We start from the raw sequence: 18881 nt of genomic DNA, 5'->3' as shown, positions 1-18881 counted from the left end.
TATCTTATACAATTTGTGATATAAAATGAAGAATGCCTTAAGTTTCTGATGATTGATGAATGTTTGTAGGTATTAAATTTGTTGCCCTCAATGAATTATCCCTCCATAAGATATGGCCTTAATTATGCGGTTGCCATGCACAACATGCAGAAAAATGCATCGGTGAAATAGAAACTTCTACGTTATCGCCGTTTCTCGTGGGTGTTTTGCAACGTCAGCCTCGGAAATAGACGCAAATCGTCGTAATGCGCGTCAAGGGTGAGGAACTCAGCTTTTTTTCCAAATCCGATCTAAGAATCCGGAAGAAAATGTCATTATTTACGGTTTGGCATCGGATCAATTAACCCATCGCGAAGGCGGTAAATCTCATTGGAAGTTCCAAACAAATTGTGCAATCGCCTGGCTTTTCAACTTCAAAAATAGGCTAAACTATTTAAATAGTTTTTAAAAACTTTTCATCAGAACAGTGCTTTACGGTTGAACTAATTTTTACGACTCGGCCTAATTTTCAGAGAACGGGGATGCCTCCGAAAGGAGATCAATAGGAACGGCGTAGAAATTGGATCGGCCGAAAGCCCCGATAAACTCAACTATATTGTGGCCTCTGCCCTGTTGTCTATTACACCAGATCCCTTCGAACCGGCTTAAAAATTCAATCAAAGCCTCCGCCGAAGTTCGAATTCCCCTTTTGATCAGAAATAAAACCGTCTGAATTAACAAATTAGCCAATTTAAAAAAAAATGGGCTACTCTTTTCCCAAATGATGCATTATTCGATTAATGTATGATGTTATGGAACAAGTTGTTAACTTTAAACCAATAGTCTCGGAGGTAAATTAAATAAAGCCCTTTACGGCCAATTTACAGTTCATATTAGATTGAACAAAACAACCTTAACTACAGTCATAAAAAAGCTGAGGTCTCTCGAGAATCGATATTTTTATTCTTACGACATGCAGTGTTAACGTGATTATCATGTTTAGAGGTCACATGTTTAGAAAAGCCAGCCAACACTGGCTCATAATATAACGGATTAAGTGATGAGGAGGCTTCGAGGCTAGGTTTAAAGCGATGGAGTGGGTTCTGAGGATGGGAAAGCGTATTTAAGACTTGATCAGAAGGGTTAGGATGAATAGAGCTCAGTGTGACTCTTTTGGAAGCAGGTCAGATCAGTTTGATGACCAAAGGAATGCCGAAGTCGTTGTACATAGCGAAGTTAGTGGCGGAGTTACGAGCTTGGACAATTTGATTAGTTTTAAATAGAAGGAGTTGGCTGGAACCCCCACCATTCCGTTTTACCAAAGTGGCCTCTTAAGACTTATTCGTGGACTTCACCCCAGTCTACTGTTCTAAATATGTTACTTCAGTTGAAAGTCGGTAGCTTGTCGGTGTGCAAAGATGGGAGGGGACACGACTGTTTTTTCAATGGAAATGCATACGGTGTACATTTTTCCTCATTTAGTCTTGTCCTCCACTGTTTGCACTAGTTTAGACAACTCACTAGTAGAGCTTGATAAAATCAAGGTGTTCTTCGATGTTCGAGGTTTCATGGATAGGATTTCGGTTTGAAAACAGAATAGCATGATCACTCTCATACCTTTTATTTTATAGTTTTGGGGTGTACAGGTACGTCAACAGTGTACAGGGTGGGACCAAGAATGTACCCTTGTTAGACACTCCTATTGGTCTGTATCTGATTATTCGTTGCCGCACTGAAGGAGCGGTGAATTAAAAAGAAGCAAAGATAACTTAATAAGAGGCGGGTGCCCTCGCTTATAATATTTATTAGGGCCGGGAGTCTCTCGAGGATACACACTTGGTCCAATTCTGTTTAACATACAAAGAGTGTTAACTTGATCCGAAAACATCATCTTAGTAGCTAAGAAGAGCTGTTACGATTGAATCAATTAATCGATAATATATAGGGGATCATCATCATCATGGACTATTTGCTTTGCCTACCTACAACAAAACATGCATGGGGTGAAACATCGGAGTTCCTCTATGATCGACACATGTGCCAGTTCTATTTTACTCGTCCAAGGCTAACAGAAATAAATTTTCTCTGTACTAACAATAAGACGAATTACGCCATTCCAAAAATGACGCATTCTTTTCATCTTTAATGTACAATATAAAAAGCAACATCCTTGCGACAAATTTCAGGATTGGTAACAAAACGGTAAAAAATTTATGTAAGTGAAAAAATTGTGTACTCTTAATAAAAATTTCTTTAATGAAATCGGACCAAAAATTGTGGTCATTGTCCAAAAATATTCCTCAAGCCTAACATTGTTTTTTAGACCGCTTATAAAAAAATACGAATTTATGCCCTGTGGCAGTTTACCGCCCCGCATATTTTAAATACAATTGGCCCTAGTATCGATCGTTGACGGACTCCGGCTGTTTTAGGTGTACCAATAAATTCTTTGGTTTTTTCCTTTGATTCAAATGCGAACTTTAAATGTTCTATTTTTACAGTTCTTCGTAATTTAAAAAAAAATCCCTTAGCTTCTGTGAAAACGTACTGGAATGTCTTCAGTCCAACACAAGAATTAATTCCACAGTTTATAAATTTTATTTACGGTTGCGAAATAGCCACTTTTTAAAGCTCGTAACTGTTCTGTGCCAATGGAATTCAACAGTAATTTTATAGCGTTCTCTGCTCAGTGACGATAATTTAGTGTGCTGCTGATATTAAACGGCCTGTAAACTTTTAATTCGAAGCGTCTTTATACTTTTAATGAGCTTGAGATTATTTTAGACCAAGGACATCGATGGAATAAACTTCGTGTAATTTATACGATCGCAATATGAAATAGAATCAAATGAATTCACTGATTTCGACCTCTATAAACACTTAAGCTTATTTATTATTAATTATCTCGCGCTTAAAACTTGATGTTTTATGTGTAGTTAATTGTAAAGTTACGATAAAGGACTTGTTAAAAAGAAATATTACGTCAACTGAAAATACATATTGAAATATACTAAGTTGTGTAAAATTTCCTTAAGAAAGACCTTTGCTCAAAGTTTCAAATTTGTTTTCAAATTAATTCTCATAACAAATAATCCCACTGTTGCACAATTGTGTATATAACTTAATTATGAAATGTTAATTATGTAACGTTGTATTTATTGAAAATCTAAAATGGAAGTTTTCTTTCTTTATTTCCTTTTACATTTTCTCTTTTTTCCAGGTTGCGTTGGAGGGTGACTCAATGGAACAATCCTATTTTAAGAGATTTTTCAAACACTCCTACATAATATGGCATCGACCCAACAGGAACAGCGAGAACCGGCGGACCGGAGAAATTACTCGATTTTTACTCTTGGTACATGTTTTCTTTATTAGATATCTTTCAATTGATTTATTAATGAACCAGTTACACACTACAAACCATTTTTGTTATAAGCAGCATGCAATTTATAAGCACCCTAGAGTGCTTAGAATGCATACATAGTATGCAGCATGTACTAACATGTCAATTTATCTGATTTTGGAATTATAAAATGAGAGAAATATTCTGTACAAAGACAATTTTTTGCCCTGTTCTTTTCTAATTCATTGTCTAAAAGACAGTCTTACTCTGAGAAGTACACCTCGGTTTTTTAAGCTGAAATAAATGGGGATTAGTCATGGTTGACGTGACGAGAGGTGGGGACGAGAACAACAAGAGATAAGAAGCAAGAAGGCTATCAATGCGATGGCTGAAAAGGTAAAAATTATGCTCAGAGGAATATCAAATTAAGAAAGGAGGGCTGATAGCCACGAATTAAAGCTCAAGCGGGCACAGATATAACACATAGGCAGATGTGCAAAAAGGCTGCAACAAATAATGAATTGGTGTGGGTCGCAATATTGCCCTACTTGCGTAGTGGGAGGAAGAATGATAAAAACGGTAAAGGGTAAAGAATGAAAGGTTTTCTTCCCAACCATAGCATTAAAAGAAAAAAGAAGTGAAATCATAGCTTCAAACCTAAACCTCACTAGCCAAGGGAAGCATCGAGCATACTTCGCACGTTTTGGCCGAATATATGACCTGACATGTTTCTTCGGATTTAAGCCTCAGACATGGCATCATGTTTTTCGTGTCCAATATTCGTTGGAGGTGTGAAAAAGGATGCAACTAATAATGAATTGGAATTGAGGGTCGCAACGTTACCCTACTTACGGCAGTGGGAAGAACAAGAATGATTAAAAACGATGAAGGGTAAAGAATGAAAGGTTTTCTTCCCAACCATAGCATTAAGAGCAAAAAGAAGTGAAAGCATAGCTTCGAAACTAAAAACTAAACCTCATTGGCCATGGGAAGCGTTGGGCATACACCGCATGGTTTGGTACCATGTATGACCTGATATGTCCCTGCGCATTGGAAGCATAGATCTGGAATTGAGTTATTCATTCATGTTTAGTACAGTTTAATTCATGTGGCACTGAGAATTAACATACCATTTATCACCTCATCTAAATAAAAGGAGAGGAAAAACAATAACGAAACTTTTAATCCATTCTTTGGCTGAAATCTATATTGATCTTGGGTCACAGTGTCACATAAAATGATTTGATCCGTTTGGCCTTGCCAGGTTTCGAAAAATTGAAACTTCCATCCGTCAGTTCTGCCTATCCTACGGAACGCGATCGTGCCTCACTTAAAAAGGCCGGCAAGGCTGAACTATTTTATACCCTTTCCCATCTATTCTAAGCGTTTACAGCCTTGCAGGCATCTCGGAGAAATTTGTGGGTATGTAGGCCTTAAAGGAGGCGGCAGTGGGAGCAGTTTCCGCCTTTATTTCCCTGCCGTTCGTAAACTTCCTGGAGAGAACATTTCTGTCAGTATATTTAGACTGTGATGGTTTCGAAAATTGACATTTCTCTTGTATATTTGAAAATGTAAGGGTTGTAAACTGGCTAATTATCAATAAAATATGTCGAACTTGGATAAAAACATGCCGTACACTAAAAATGCTTACACCTTATACTTCCATTATATTTCAAATAATAAATATTTTATTTCTAACATAAAAGTAACTCGCTGTCTAAAAAATATTATATAATATTTATACGCAAAATATATAAATATTATATTCGCAAGGGTATAGTAAATCTCTTGATTAGTATTTTTTTTAAAACGTTTGTCGCTAACTTTCTCCACTCGTCGAGAGGTTTTCCTCGTTTGGCACAGGCTTTTCTTGGAATCGGGGAATTTTCATCCCTTTATAACTTTCCCTTTGGTAAATAATCAAGAAGGGAAAAGCGGGAAAAACGAGGGCTCACCCCTTCACCTTTTCACTGACGTAACTCCGGCCCCGTTCCTAGAAAATCCACGCATGGGGATGGCCGAATCGATGAAAACTGTGACGCCAAGGGAATATAATTTGTCATCGTACTGTTTTTGAGTTTTCCTCTTTTTTTCTTCGAGAGAAAGGAAAGAAGGAAAATTGTACTCGCGTCGGTGTTTCGCTGAATATTGGCACAGACTTCAACTAAATTTTCTTCTTCTTTTCCTTATTTAGTCATATGCAGGGTGTCTTTTTTAGATGACTCAGCTGAATTTCTTTTGAACCAGTGATGCTAACAAAAATCAAAAATACATGTTTAATATTTTAGTCTAGTTTCAAATTTTTATTTTTTTTAAATTTTTTTTTTTAAATGGAAATTATACAGGGTAACTCAGACCCAGTCCTACTTCAAAATTTCAAATACGGCCATATACGTCCTGACAGATCATTTCAAAGGATTTTTTACGCTGAAAACAATTGTGTCATCGGGTTTTAAAATGGTTAAACAATGGCAAAGTTATGGCAATAAGTTTGAAAAAAACGCATTTAGTTTGTTTCCATTCCAATAATTTACTTCTAAGTAATCTAAAGTAAACATTAATTTCCTTTAATGTTTACATTCTGTTATTGTTTATCAAACTCGCATTATGAGAGCAAATCGTAATACATGGAAGTAAATAAATTTTACAATAGTGCCCAGGTATTTGACTTGAGTGGAAACTGGTATCCCTTCGTTGTGGATGTACAATGGAGGGCAAGACTGCTTTTTCAGCGTAAAAGTACACCGAGTGCATTTTTCTTCGTTCAGTCTTGTCCTCCATTTTTTACACCAGTCTTCGATAAGCTCAAGGTGTTCTTGGATGTTGGAGGTAGTTTGGACAGGATTCGAGTTACAGGATAGGATTGCGGTGTCGTCCGCATAGGTGGTGATAATAGTGTCAGGATGTGTTGGTAGGTCAGCAGTATAAATGATATATAGGATAGGACCAAGGATACTACCTTGCGGTATACCGGGACTATATCTCGACAGCAGACTGACGTGGAATCCCCACACAAGACTTAAAAAACAGCAACTTAATACAAGACTTGGACTACTACGAATACTTTTAAAACCGAAATCGACTTAGACAATTAAGACAAAACTAACACTATACAAGACTTTACTAAGACCAATATGGACATACGGAGTAGAACTGTGGGGCACTGCCAAGCCTTCCATATCCAGCGCATCCAGTCCTTCCAATCAAAAGTTCTTAGACAAATTGTCAAAGCACCTTATTATGTCACTAACCCCGCTATCCACAAAGACCTCAACATTCCTTTTGCCAACGAACTAATCCAGTCCAGATTCCAACCCTTCCATACCAACCTTTCGAACCATCCTAACCATACTGCTCGAGCCCTATCCACTCATTCCCATCCTGACAACCCACCACGTCAGCTCAACCGAAGATGGCCTCGGGACCTCCTTGATACCTAGTCATACACAATGAGTGCCAGCAATGGCTGGCTCCTCAAAGTATGTGTTCTACCGGTGCAGTGCTGGCATTAGTGCTAGTGTTGTGCTGTGTGATTTATCATTCACGTGTACATATTTATACAGTATACAATTCTGTATAGGTAACAAATAAATTTTTTGAAAAAACAATAGTGCCTGTTAGGGGCGTCGGTAACCGTAAAGGTTTAGGCGTTGACACGGCGTTCATCACTGTAAGGTTAAGGTCTCTACATACTTACAAATGGGCTTTTTTTCAAAAACACCGGCACCCGAGGGTTGATATAACCTCTGCTGTTGCGAACCCTCGTAGAAAAGAAAAAGTTTATTCGTGTTGCTCGCTAATATGAGGAGATACGGATCAGTTGCTGTTCCATCACGAAGAAAGCGACAGTGTAATTTCTACGAAGAACTGAATATTTTACTGTATGTTCGCGAGAAAAAAAACCGAATTCCTCCATTCGAATGTCATAAGGGTTTTAAGTTTTTCAAAAAATAAAATTAGAGATCTAGTCCGTACTTAGAATTTTAAGCCGTATCGCTGACATCTTGTCTAGGGACTTCGGGACTCTGATTATGATTGACGTCTAACGTTCCTTGCAGAAATGTCGATTTGGGAGGCTGAAGAAATTCTTCCATACATCCTATGGACTGATGAATACAAGTTCACTTCTAATAGCATTCTAAACAGTTAGAATTTTAGAACGTGGGCAGAGAAAAATCGAAGAATTTCGTACTCTTGTCATCATCAGGAGGTTCACAGTATCAAAGTTGGCGTGGTCTTGTCGGAAATAAATTCATTCGGCCTTACTTCTGTGAAAACAATTTAAATTGTGCTCAGATCCTCAATTTTTTGAGGGAAGTTTTACCAACACTCTTTGCTGATGCTCCTCAGCAAAAAAGACAACGAAGGATTCTCCAGTTTGAAGGATGGAACGCACACAATTCTTTGCAGGTAAGACATTTGAATCGTCACTTCCTTGGTAGGTGGATAGGACCTCATGGCCCGATCTGCTGGCCTCCTCGGTCAACCGATATAACTATACTTCACTATTTTCTGTAGGGCCATTTAAAGAAAACAGTCTATGCCAATCACAAACCAGCAACCTCAGTTGAACAACTGCGGCATAGAAAACGCTTGACAATTCATCTCCCCTGACTCTATCGCTCATTTTGTTGACCAAATTAAAATCCGATTGCACCATTGTTTACAGCGTAAAAATTCTTCCAAAATGATGTGTCAGTATGTACAGGATTTAAAATTTTGAAGTTGAACTCGGCTTAATGTACCCTGGATAATTTTTCTTAAAAAAAGGTAAAAATTTGAAACTTCACTAAATTTTATCTTGTTTTTATTCCTATTCAATGTGGAACAAACATTAACACGTATTTTAGAAAAAGGGTAAGATTCAATTAAAAAGAGGCTTAAAAGAAATTCTGAATCATTTGGGAGAAAGACTCCTTACTAATTCACAAGTGACTTTATGAAATAATGTAATGCACTTCCTCATAAGCCATTTAATTTGTCATTTATCATTTATCATGAGATATTTTATATTTATTCATACATTCTTTCCTACATTACAATTTCAGCCCCACCATTACCTGTTTTTGACCAATGTACGGTCATACCTCCATACATTTTTTCCTACTTCACAATTTCAGCCCCTTACAATACCTGTTCCTGTTGTTGACATATTCAAGGAAGTTCCCTCATATATTATTTCCTACTTCACAATCCAATCAGATGGTTCGATGAAATATTAGATATTTCAACAACTAATTTAATTGACGTTCCTCCCCATTGCTTCGGCAATAATCAAATTATTGTGCAAGTCGATTTTTAATCGACCAATTTAGGCGCAGAAAGGAGAAAACGTATTGAGATTCACTTTCGTACAACGGGGAATTGTTTTATATACTTATGTTAAGTTTAAGATTAATCAAGCGCCTTGAAAAGATGAAAACAAGGTTATTTGTTGAGAGTTGTAATAAGTAAAGGCTTAAATTTAAATCGGTGGTTGAAAGGTAGGTCGGGGAGTCTGGGAGGTGAAGGAGGAAGTGATCAATAAACTAGGTCTGGCGTTTGTGCCAACTGGGGCAGCCATGGCCAAGGGCACGAGAGTAAACTCCCTCCGCCGGCAGATACAAACAAAACCCCTTCCGATGAAGGAAAAACGCCCAGGGCAAAAATACGGCCGCCCTTGATACGGTTTGCATCGTTTTTTGAGTCCTGTTGCTTTATTGCCTATGCCGACGTCGGCCGTGTATTCCATTGGGACTTTTACCAACTTGACGAAGTACACAATGCGCCTCATTTTCTCCCTCGTCGCTTCGTCGGTTGACAAAATCTCTCGATGAGTCAGTAAATCGTGTCCCGGAATTTTTTAACACCCGAATTGGGGATTGGGAGGACCTGAGAAATTGAAAAGATCACCCTGAGGGCTTAAGAGGCCAATTGCTACCGTGGAGCCAAGGACTCGACACTGTGCACTTCCCCTGCAGCACTTTTGTATTCCCTCAATTGGGCCACCCTGGGACAAGCAAAAAAACAAAAACTAAATTAACGTGAATTGTACCAACCTTTGCCGTCATAAATTTCACGTGCACGTATTTTATGTTTATTTTTATGTCAATTAATTATCATCAATTAAGTTTTTTTTAGTTTTAGGGCGTGCAAACTACATTGGTCCACGCCAGGCCTTTTTTCTTTTATAGATTTGCATTTCTTTCTTTTCTTATCTTTTTCGCGTGTTAAACCTATTTATTTTATTGATGTTTTATGATATAATGGTAACAAATTCTTTCTTTTCTTTATTCTATTGCTTCTCTGTATTTCAGGGCCTCGTGATAGATAAAATAACACTAATTACACAGATAGACAAAAACATGACAGTCTGCTAGCATTCATACTACCCCAGATTAATCGATATCGGGGTAATTGGGGATATGCCCCTCCATTCACGCTAATAATTTGCATTCACACACCATACATCGTTCGCACTAACCGAGAGTACTCGACATTCTTCAGAATAATTGGGGAAACGTCCGGGTTCTCGTTGTGTATAATCCGGAGACCCTTTACCAAACAAAAGACCACGACTCTTCCCACCTCACTAAGTTGATATGTTTTGCTTTTGTTTTCGTTTACATTTCATCAAGAAATTGCTTACTCTCCATGTCATGCAAGCCAAACGATATACCCGAAGTCCTCAGAGGAGTCACATGTCTCGCAGTTGGGGGGATTCTCTCACACTGATTTTGTACAAGTAGGATCCGCAAGTTGTATGCCCTATCCTATACCTGGAAAAGTTACCCTGAAACTGATGATGAGGCTATCGAACACCGTGATCTAAAGTTGATGATAATTATTTTCTCGCTTTTGATGGGGTATTCTAACACCTTAAGGATAGCAACCACCAACAATCTGTTATTTTACAATTTCTAAAAAAATTTCAAGCTTTTACATACATTATTACTAAAGAGTCAATTTTCGTGCAATAAACCTACAAAACGTGCAAAAAAATTGTAATAAATGTAAAAATTCTTATTTAACATTGTAAAAAAATATTTACATTAATTTATTTGTTATTAGTAAAAAATAATCCTTTTGTTTATTTCATAAACAACCTATTAGACTCATTTTTAAAACATAATATGTACATGTATACAATTTAATTAAAAACTATACAACTAGATAATGACAATAAAGTAAGTTTTAAAATTATTCAGAAATCGTGAGATGCGTTCTGGTGTGATGTAGGTTTCAGAAAAACATTTTCTTTATCGTGCCAACGTTTCGATCTTTACAATTAATTAAGGTTTTTAGTTGAGATAAAAAAAGACAATGGCACGAGCGGGATTCGAACCCTTAATTGGTCAAGCGGACCACGAAATAAGTGAATTTAAGATTCGATCTTTATTGAGATGATCTGCAGGGCCTTGTGTTGTCTGCATTTCAGCAAAAACCAGACCGCATCTCACGATTTCTGAATAATTATCGATTAACGGTCATTAATAACCACACATTTCTACACGAGAAGAACAAAAAACATGGGATTCTATGAACAAATTTTAACTACATATGGACACGCAGCTAAAAGTATTCTGAAGGACATCGCCAACAATGAGAAGAAACTCGCATCGGCCATCAATCAGAGAACTTTTTTGCTGAAATGCATACAACACAAGGCCCTGAAAATGATCTCAATAAAGATCGAAACGTTGGCACGATAAAGAAAATGTTTTTCTGAAACCTACATCACACCAGACCGCATCTCACGATTTCTGAATAATTATCGATTAACGGTCACTAATCACCACACATTTCTACACGAGAAGAACGAAGAACATGGGATTCTATGAATAAGTTGTAAAAGTTATAAACTATTTTTCAATTAATTAATATTTATGAAAGGTATTGGTCGAGATAAAAAAGTCAGTGTCACGAGCGTGATTCGAACCCACGACCTTCGGCTAGATACGCCGCTACTCTACCACTTGAGGCTATCGTGTCTTCGATCCGCTCGGGCACTAACTTCCCTCGAATTTTCCTTCCTTTTTGCAATTTTTCAAATGCCGTGTAATCTATTTGATTCTCGGCGACAAATGAAATACCCACGGTGAGCTTGCGGGAAGATATACTTCAGTTTAATTATTAAATCCATTACAGTTCGTGGTCCGATGGACCAATTAACATTTTTCATTTAATTAATATTTATGAAAGGTATTGGTCGAGATAAAAAGTCAGTGTCACGAGCGGGATTCGAACCCACGACCTTCGGCTAAATACGCCGCTGCTCTACCACTTGAGCTATCGTGATTATTTATATGAGCACGTTTTTACAGCACCCGTTGAAAAGCATAATTTTACTATCATTCTTTGGTTCCGGGTAGCCACCACCTGTAATAACCACCTTTGAACTTGGTCCATCGTATTAACTTAGCGGGCATTTTTATGATGCTATCAATATCAAAATCATATTATTGATGTTGAAAAAAACTTTGTTATTTATTTTTTTGTCCGTGATCATCCACTTGCAAGACAAGGATACGATGAAACTATTACTTCAATTCATAAAAATCAAGTTAGCCAGGTTGAAGAATTTTTGCCATTGAATTGCAACCATTAATTAAGAGGTTACCGAAGGTTAGAATAATAATAAACACTTTATTTCAAATCATGGAATATTTTTTTTTTACAACGTTTTTCCACAAGTATTTGCAGCATGGACAATATCCGTCTGTTAAAGGTTATGGGATGAGATGATGGTTGTGTAGCAAATTTAGGAATATTAGTGTCCTTAATAATAAGGCCAACATGGTTTTGGAAGGTTGCATAGGTGACATAAGTATCAAGTTTATTAAGATTCAAAATATGAGAGATTTACTGTTGTAACGAAAATGTCGCCATTACAAAGAATGACCAGGAAGGTCAAGCTAAAATAGCGGAGGTGACTAAAATCGCGGACATGGTCAAAACGGTCTCGGACATCATGCCAAAAAGTATAATTACGAAAGAACATCTCAAGAGGTCGTTTATTTCTGAAGTGCTAAATGGTCCAGGACGGGGAAATACACGGGCTGGAGGCGTCAGTTTTATGAAATACTGCGAAGATCTTAGCGGAAATGTAAAAATTAAAAGAAAAGTGAAAAGATTTTCTGTGAGTGGGGAAGAATGTTTAACCTGAGTGTTAAAAAGCATTAAATGGCTTTTTATTGCCCAATTCGAAACTCACATGAGATTCCTCTGTAAACACAATAATTTTCTAGAGTGTTCAAAAGGAAAAGAAGAAACCAATCGCCTCACTCTAGGAGGAACCAGGACTTTTTACTTGGCAATAAAACAAAAAATCTGTCTTAAAACTACCTAAACGTTTTTACTAATTAAAAACAATAAAAGAAAAAAGTTCATATCAATTAATGAAATTTATATAATAGAAATGGGTAATTAATTTGTTTATTTCAATTAATTAAGGTTTTCAGTTGAACCTTGAATTATTTAGGATGTACTATAACCCAATTTTTTTGAGTTTATGCCGGACCACCCTGTAAAATAACTTTGAAATATATGCACCTAAAAAACAGAAAAACATATTTTAAAAAGTACTTAAATATACTTTTTCTAGTCCTCGAACCCTATTGTGGCCTAGAATCTTGCCGCAAAGAGTATCCATTCAAAAGTTGATTAATGATTCCAAAACGTGGTGGAACGCGAAGAGTTTCTTAGAAGGGCCATATGCAAGACGCTGCAAAGGAAGTACTAGACGGTAGCCTCAAACGAAACACGATTCTGATGGCCTCTTTACAGGGCAGATGTTCCCATCTTTACTCACGGGTGTTGAGACCCATGAGGATCTTTGACGTCCGGCCTCATCCCCGAGAGGACTTCTCAGACACCCAGTGTTCTCAAAGAGAATACCAGGAAGATTTGACATGCATGGACATGTCACATTCCTTGGCTAGCGAGGTGGTGCAATGCTAACCAAGTTCAGAAGTGCCCAAAAAAGGACACACCCATACATGTGCCTTGAAAAAGGCTGTTTTGTGGTTTCTAGCACAGCCTTTAAGCCGTGCCTTTCACCACCCCCGGAGAGATAGAGAAGGCACTCTATCTCCGGCTCCGGTTGGCCGGTCCCTCCAGCTAAAGTGCAATTTGTTTGTAAACCACGACCACCACGAGTCCAACCTGAATTAGTAGAGCCGCTTGTGTACTCAACTCCCGTGGTTCAGTATTATTTTTAAAGAGTGATCGCCCACCCGAAAGGTCGTACGAACCCCATACTGATGCACCCGTTGCTTGAGGGGTGCGGGTTCAGTAACCAGGAAGCCTCTGCCAAAGCAGGGGGAGGTAAGGAAGAGAAAGGAAATTGGGTAATGAAGGGTATAGGAAGGTAAGGGGGGAAATTGCCTCCATCATTGGTTACCCCCAGGCACCAGAGTTAATGGTCGGACTTTGCCTGGTCACACAAGGAAGGTGTCATTGTGGGACAGGACACTGCCGTCTAAGAAAGCAAATGCTGCAAAATATGGTACTGTCAGAAGAAACACTGTACAGATACTTCCAGGAAGAAGAGGAAACCGCTCAACACGTTTTATGTTTCCGTGAGGGTCAATGTAGATTCTTGCAAGTAGGAGTTGAAAAGCCGTAAGAAGATCGTACTCTATGGAGCCTTTAGCAAGGTATGGGGGTTGTTTAACAACCTGAACCTAGCCAATGATTTATAAAATTGGAGGAACATAATAGATCTTCTCAGGATGAGGTGCAGAAGTCCCTGTGGCCACTTCTTTTATTCTTATCACTATCTCTAGTTTACTGGGTTCAAATAGTGGGCTGTCAAGATAGCACCCTCTAAAGTGTCATGTGAATCATGGTTAGTGCAGTACTATATTTCATTGTCATATTACAATACTACTTGTGGATATTACTTATTACACAATAAAGTTTAAAAACAATGATTTCACCACTATGGAGCTGCCTTAACCTAAACAACTCAGTCCAACACCCATCTATTTAAAAAATTATGTGGTCATTTGGAAAACATTAGTTCAAACGCATCTTGTTGAAAATAAATCACTTTGCGTTATAAAATGTCTAAAAATAACAGCTAGGAAAACAGCTCGGCATATTTGGCCTGGTGAGTCGGAAATCGGCCATGAAAAAAAAACTCTTGTACAAATATTAGCTCCCGCGCCCCCTTAACAAGAGGTATTCTGTTTATCTGTGTTTAAATATAATTTTTGTCAACAACGACACCTTTCAATGTCAAGGCCACCTATACCGATAAGAGATAAAATTGGATTTACGACCTTATTTTGACGAGATGGCCGATGCTGGCTACAAAAGCCAGCTCGTTTATCGACTTATAAACAAAATTGTTTACTTCATAGATAACGTCTTCACCACTCGTCGTAATTGCGCATTACGCGATATCCCTGAGGACGTTCCGATCAGTCTGACCTGTCGTTACAGCCCATTCTTATGGGAGGTGCTCAGAAGAAATATCAAAAGGCGAACACGATAACTTGCGATAATTTCCCCTATTACGATATCACGGTTTATCGGTAAATTAATTGTTTCGTAATGTCCTATAAACAATTATTGGCAAATAGTCTAGGTTTTACAGCAGTGACACAACCGTCCTCGTTATGCTGCACGGTTAATCAGTGAGAAATTAATTCTTGCCACGATTAATTTTGCCTCGTTTAATACAACTTCATATGCATCCAATTCCATCTTCTTAACATAGAAAAACACTCGCTTTATATTTAAAATATGCAAAGTTGAACTTTTTTTGGGAATTTGTTTTAAGTTTTTTAATGTCTGCATTATATGTTTTGCATTTATTTTTACTAATTAAAAACTTACTTCTTTTTCTGACAAGCTATTTTGTCTACACGATTTATTTTCTACAAATGCATTTATTCAATGCAAAAATTGAAAACCGATCAACTGTAGCATGTAAGCATGATCGATGCACTCTCTAGGAAGTAGCGAGGTTGTCGCGGCACCACCAACGTTTATCAGGTTATCAGGTAAACGTCGAAACAAGGTTTAGGATACGCAAGTAATTTTGGAGATTATGGGAATTTGTGATCTTTTTCAAAGAAAATGATTGCAATATAATGGTCGAACGGATTAGAGGCGGACGTATAAAGTGATTAAAGCATGGGAGCGAGGGCGCATCCCTGTGGGACACCTGCTATAATATATTGTGTCCCCGAGTACTCATCGTCAACAAGACAAGAGGATCTTTAGCGTCCGCACCTGGCCTTTGGACTTATCGGACGTTTTGACTCCAAAGATGAGAGCTGACGCACTTCTGCATACGACGGAATGGTGTTACCGCCGCAGCATTGGTGTAGAGGTGTCCCCCTAAGGGCCGAGACAACCTCGCTCTCCGCTTGTCCACTCCGAATGGTCGGGCCCGCATTGTGCATCGGGTCGTATGCCGCACGCGAGGGGCTAACAGACCGAAATACATCGCCCTGTCCCCCCCCGCGTACTCCTTAGATAGAGAAGGCCACTAGAAACTTCCGGGAACACCCCGGCAGCGGTTTAGTTTAAAGTAGAATTGCTAACCACACCCTAGATGAGCACCGCCTACGGTAAAGTCTCTAATCGAGCTCAGCCTACACCTGTCACGCGCATTCGAGGGACGCCATAGGCTCAGCCTAGGTGGTCCGATCCTTCGCTTCCCCAAGGGTACCACGCCGGTCTTACGCGCAACAATGCAAAGCATACTCGAGTCAGAGACACCGCCTCACTACCCGCTTCCATCCGCTTACTTACGCATTCGAGGGACTGTAGCATGATCAACGCGTCCTCAACGCTTACACACTGCCGTCCGGTCGCAACGTCTCCCGTGAGGCCGGGGGGTTTTACGCTGGCCATACGCAAGCTTCACGAAGGTCTCAGATAGATAGATAGCCTAAATCCAAGGATGTACCTTATGTATAGCGGTTATTGACCCACGATACCGTATGGATCAGATGAGAGGGTCGAAATCCTCAGTATCGCTTCAGAGACTAGCAGGCCTGAGCACTACATGAGCAATGAGAGCGACCACCACTGCGGCCTGAAATTCCTGAATCAACCATTTCTACAGATCTTCGACAGGGAAGACTAGAGCTATAAATCACAGAGCGCTAGATATTTGTAGTGATTGCTTAATAGATCTAATTTCAATAGATAATATCAGTAAAGGCAAGTCTGCCACGGTTTTTAAAAATGACAGGCTCCGATTTGGCAATATAACAGTCAAATTACATTTTTCACAATATCTTCGTGGGCATATGTATGGACTTGGAGCAGAAGAAATAATAGGAGGGCTAAGCGTCGAACGACCCATTGGGTGTCGCGTACGAGGTATCAGAACAACTTTACAATTTTTTTCATATTAATCTCAATTAAAATTCCATGGGCTATGCCAAGATTCGAACCGGCAACCTCTAGCATGACGAGTCGGACGCTCTAACCATTCGTCCACAGCGGTCCCCCGTTGCAAGATTATCCAGGGTGTCCTATTCAGACCGGCTAAATTTCTCTTGAACCAATGAGGCTATACAAAAATACGTGTTTAAGATTTTTTAGTCTAGTTTCAAATTTTTCCTTGTTTTAAGAAAAATTATACAGGGTACATCAGGCCGAGTTCAATTTCAAAATTTTAAATACGACCGTGTACATCATTCTAAAGGATTTTTTGCTGAAAATAATGGTGCAATCGGATTTTAATTTGGTCAAAAAAATGAGCGATAGAGTAATAGATAAGTGCCAAATCAAATGGCTTATGTTGAAATACATTACATTATTTCATAAAGTCATTTGTGAATTAGTAAGGAGGATGATTTAGAATTTCTGTTAAGCCTCTTTTGAATTGAATCTTACCCCTTTTCTAAAATACGTGTTAATGTTTGTTCCACATTGAATAGGAATAAAAACAAGATGAAATTTAGTCAAGTTTCAAATTTTTACCTTTTTTTAAGAAAAATTATACAGGGTACATTAGGCCGAGTTCACATTCAAAATTTTAAATACGATCCTGCACATACTGACACATCATTTTGGATGAATTTTTACGCTGTAAACAATGGTGCTATCGGATTTTAATTTGGTCAATAAATGAGCGATAGAGTCAGGGGAGATGGATTGTCAAGCATTTTCTATCCTTTGCCGCAGTTGTTCAACTGAGGTTGCTGGGTTATGATTGTCGTACACCGTTTTTTAAATGGCCCCACAGAAAATAGTCAAGTGGAGTTAAATTGGTCGACCGAGGAGGCCAACAGATCGGGCCATGAGGTCTGCCATCTATCCCGGAAGTAACGATTCAAATAATGTCTCGCCTGCAAAGAATTGTGTGCGGTGCAACCATCAAACTGGAGAATCGTTCATTGTCTTTGTTGCAGAGGAACATCATCTAATTGTTGGTAAAATTCCCTCAAAATTTGAGGAACTGAGCGCCATTTAAATTATTTTTGTAGAAATAAAGCCCAATTAATTTATTTCCGGGAAAACTACGCCAAAGTTGATACTGTGGACCACCTGATACCTGACCGTACAAGAGTACGAAATTCTTGGATTTCCCTCTGCCCAATTTCGAAAATACTAACGGTTTAGAATGCTATTAGAGGTGAACTTGGATTCATCCATACAGTCCATTGGATGTATGGAAGAACGTTTAATTCAGCTTCCCAAATCGACATTTGTGCAGAAACGTTAGACGTCTATCATTATCAGTCTCGACGGCCCTGGACAAGATGAGAGCGATACGGCTTAAAATTCTAAGTCCGGACTACATCTCTAATTTTATTTTTTGAAAAACCTAAAACCCTTCCAACATTCGGAGAGAGGAACATAATATTAATAACATAATATAAAATATTCAGCTCCTCGTCGAAATTACGCTACCAATTTTTTTTTACCACAACTTTGTCATTTTTTGACCAATTTAAAATCCGATTGCTTTCAGCGAAAAAAAATCTTTTAAAATGATGTGTCAGGATGTACAGGGTCGTATTTCAAATTTTGAAGTTGAACTAGACCAGAGATATCCTGCAAAATTTTTCTCCAAAAAAAGTAAATATTTGAAGCTAGACTAAAATATATTAAAAACGTTTTTGGTAGCGACATTTTTTCAGAGAATTTCAGCCGGACCATCCAAAAATGACACCTTATATATTCAACCACAAGGTGATTCGTTTTAAAAATTATTTTGTTAAGCTTTTTATATTTTCCCATTCATTTTGTTTAAATAAAGGTTTTATTGTATATTTTTAATTATAGGTTATGAGACTTATAAGATGTAAGGTGAACAAGTGAAGCATGAAAATCTATTTTAGAACTAGATCGATAATTATAACAGTCAACAGATTGTTGAATGACCTTTAGAACATAAAACCAATCCATTTATAAAAAAATAATATCTCTTCTTCACAACTGTTCCAATAAAACTATTCTTCAACAGTTACCTATCACCTGGTCTGCCTATCCTCGTTGATTTTTGTTAGTCCAGTTGCGATCAGCACTTCGGAGTGGAGAATCACACCGAAGATGCCAAAAAGCATCTGAACTAATAAAAATGAGCGAGGACAGGCGGACCAAGATG

At 38.2% G+C, this 18881-nt stretch overlaps 1 long non-coding RNA gene across 1 annotated transcript; it reads left to right on the top strand.

Annotated features, from left to right (window-relative positions):
* The first annotated feature begins 1364 nt into the window (after positions 1 to 1364).
* LOC106661342 lies at positions 1365 to 3529 on the top strand. The gene is made up of 2 exons (XR_001339695.2): positions 1365 to 1625; positions 3200 to 3529. It is a non-coding gene; the product is annotated as an uncharacterized LOC106661342 (long non-coding RNA).
* Positions 3530 to 18881: the final 15352 nt, after the last annotated feature.

Source organism: Cimex lectularius, unplaced genomic scaffold (genome assembly GCF_000648675.2).
Source record: "Cimex lectularius strain Harlan isolate CLEC.00 unplaced genomic scaffold, Clec_2.1 scaffold17, whole genome shotgun sequence".
NCBI classification, from domain to species: Eukaryota; Metazoa; Arthropoda; class Insecta; order Hemiptera; family Cimicidae; genus Cimex; species Cimex lectularius.
This window is presented reverse-complemented; position numbering and strand designations above follow the sequence as displayed.